Source organism: Eptesicus fuscus, chromosome 3 (genome assembly GCF_027574615.1).
Source record: "Eptesicus fuscus isolate TK198812 chromosome 3, DD_ASM_mEF_20220401, whole genome shotgun sequence".
NCBI lineage: Eukaryota > Metazoa > Chordata > Mammalia > Chiroptera > Vespertilionidae > Eptesicus > Eptesicus fuscus.
The window spans coordinates 6,420,017-6,423,230 of NC_072475.1; positions in this window are offsets into that span (position 1 = coordinate 6,420,017).

The following is a 3,214-nucleotide window of genomic DNA, read 5'->3' on the forward strand; positions in this document are numbered from 1 at the left end:
TAATAAATGTGTGTGTGTTTTTTATAGACAAATGAATCAGGGAATGGCCCATGAATCTTATCCAACAGTCAATATTTGATTTTATGGGTTTTGTTGTCAACCAACCAATATTTGCTAGTTGCATGAAATCTTGGCACACAGTATTTTCATGCCAATATTTATACAGTGCAAATATTAATGAGCAGGAAGACTGAGATGAATGGAAGTTGTTTAATGAAGGGGTTTAACGTGGAACGGACAGCGCTGGGGGAAGTGACCCCTGCTTGTGAGTGTGTGGAGTTATTTTATGCTCAGATCTAAGCTTGACCCTGTAGTCAGCTCTGCAGAGAGAAGGCCTTGGTCCCATGACCATCGAGCACACCCTCTTATGGGACAGTCATCTCTTCGGGGAAGGAGCGATGGTCCGAGGGCCTGGCAAAGCTGCCCTGGTCAGCGCGGGTTGAGCCCTTGAACTCTTCCTGTGGGTCCATGAGCTTACCATTTCATTATTAAACCTGGGCGCCTCCTACCTTCGGCCACTGGGGGTGCAGGGACACAGCCTTGGCCCTCCTGCGGGGGTGTCACTGCCAGAGCTGCGAGGGCATGGAGGGTCTGGTCTCAGGAGGACAACTGTCCACGCTGGGCCTTCCAGAAGGCGCATCGAGAGCCACATATCCGAGATACGCACGCTCTGAGAAGCGAGTCCGATGACGCATCTGATTTGGGATTCAGACAATCGGGTCATGGCCAAGCGCCCATTCTAACCGTCTTTCCAAGCCTGGCTGCCCGCAAAGCGAGGGGACTTGGGTGCCAGGCTAATGTCGCTTCTCTGAGCCTCTAGTTTCTCATGTGTAAGATGGAAGAATTAGGGTAGAAGAATGAGTCCAAGCATTTTTATCAGCAGAAATCCTTTTAAAAACATGGCAGCACATGGCACCCTGGATTTCAGCATCCTGGCCATATCAAACCACCCCATCTCAATGGCTTACAACGGCACTGATTTCCCCCTCGAGTAGCTACACCTGGGTCACGGGGCAGCTGCGGCTGGGCCCTGAGCACTCCGCCAGGCCAGAGGCGGGTCCTGTCGGGCACAGAAGCCAGAGTGCAGAACGCACATGCCCAGAGCTCTTGCCAGGGCTCCGTGCGAGCCCCACCTCCTCACACCTGGTGCCCAGGCCCAGCCCAGGGCGTGCCCACAGTGTGGCAGTGGGTGCGGTAAATATCTGATGCAGGAATACAATGACTGTGGGGCGTTTTACTTTCCTTAGCATTCATTGGATGCTGAATTTACTCCCAGGTCATAATTTTTGTTTCTTCGACTTCTCCTGGGGCATCTTTTTCTGCTCTGCAACCTCCTCTGCTAGACCAGGAACCACCTGCTCTTTCTCAGTGGGATCCTCTCGGGGGGGCAGGGAGAGCTCGTGTGGGTTCATCCGCCCATGAGCTCTGGAAGGTGGGAGCTTTGTTCACCTGGATGTGCTCAATGACATCTAAACCCGCAGGTCCAGCATTGCTCTCCGCATTGTTAAGCTCGTGCAGCAAACTTTCAGCTCCCTTTCTGCGCCACCGACACTGTCCCGCCCCCCTGTTTGGCCTGGGCACACCCACCAGCTCCTCCATTGTCACGACAGAATGGCACCCATTGCTTCTGAAAAGTGACATCCTTCAGAGACTTGGTGGCTCGGATATGCATACCCTGATGGCCTGGCCAGCTTCACCGGGGTTCTCACAATGAACGTGAAGATTTGAACCTCTGGATCTGCAGGGGTTTGTGGGGTTTTCTGGGTCAAGCGAAGAGTGAACCATTTGTAGAGGTCTCCTCTGGCCATTCGGGAAGAGCAGGAATACAAGGCCGAGGAAGAGGCTGCTGGCTGCCTGGCCTGGGCAGTGGGCCCTCAGGAGCTGGGGCCCCTCCCCGCAGAGCAGTCTGCAGACCAACACCTGAGACCTTGGCTCAGGCTCCAGGTGAATTACATTTTGTCGCCCCAAAATTCTAACCCCCAGCACCTCCAAATGTGACCTTATTCAGAAATAAGGTCATTGCATTGGAAAGAGTGAGAGTAGGGTGGCCCCTGGGCCAATATAATTAGTGTCCTCCTTGTTAAAGGGGAAATTCGGACACACATACAGGGACAAGGCCACGTGAAGATGAAGGCAGAGATGGGGTGATGCTTCGACAGCCAGGGAACCCAAAGATGGCCAGCAGCCAGCAGGCGCTGGGGGAGGGTGGACCGGAGTCTCCCTGGAGCCTTCAGAGGGAGCTCGGCCCTGCGCACGCCTGCGTCTTAGACCTCCGGCCTTAAAAAGCGAGAGGATAAATGTCCACTGGCTGTCTCCGCCGCTCAGCTTCTGGGGCTTTTACAGCAGCCAGGACACTAGATCGTTTTCTTTATGTTGTAATCTCTTAAGTGCACAAAGGATTCCTGTATTTAAAATAAAAAAGGGGGGGGGGTTGGGGGTGGGTGCGGCTGGATCTTTTTATTTTCTCCGGCTGAAATGACCACACTTTCACGGCAGTGTTGTCTTCATTCAGTGGTCGGCAAACTCATCAGTCCACAGAGCCAAATATCAACAGTACAACGATTGAAATTTCTTTTGAGAGCCCAATGTTTTAAACCTAAACTTCTTCTAATGCCACTTCTTCAAAATAGACTCGCCCAGGCCGTGGTATTTTGTGGAAGAGCCACACTCAAGGGGCCAAAGAGCTGCATGTGGCTCTCGAGCCGCAGTTTGCCGACTTAATTCACTGTGAAGCTGCCGTGGGAAGAATTAGGGTAGAAGAAAGGGTGCTGAATGTTTGCGGCACTCCCAGCCAGATTCCTGCCTGGGCTGGGCCCTCCTGTGACACCCGGCCCCATCCTGCGACTCCGCCTCCACTGCCACTGCCCCTCTCCCTGGTGCGACCCCTAGAACCTTGGCCCCTATGTGGGCACGGGACTCAGTTGCCCTGCCCTGTTTCCCACCTACCTGGGCGCTGGACGCTGAGACTGTCATTCCTGGGCCCGGCACTGGGGGGAGCTCTGCATGAGGCCACCTGCTGCTCAGGGGAAGCCTGGAACACAGCCTTCTTTTCCAGGTTTGCGCCTTCTACCTAAATGTTCCTTGTATCCCGTTAAACACACGTGATCAGGAGGATGGCCTCCACAACATGACGGGGTTTGAGAGTTCTCGGCTGCGTTGCTGGCGTGTGGTTCAGACGCTGTTCCCGCTACTTCTTATATTCTTTTTTTTTAAA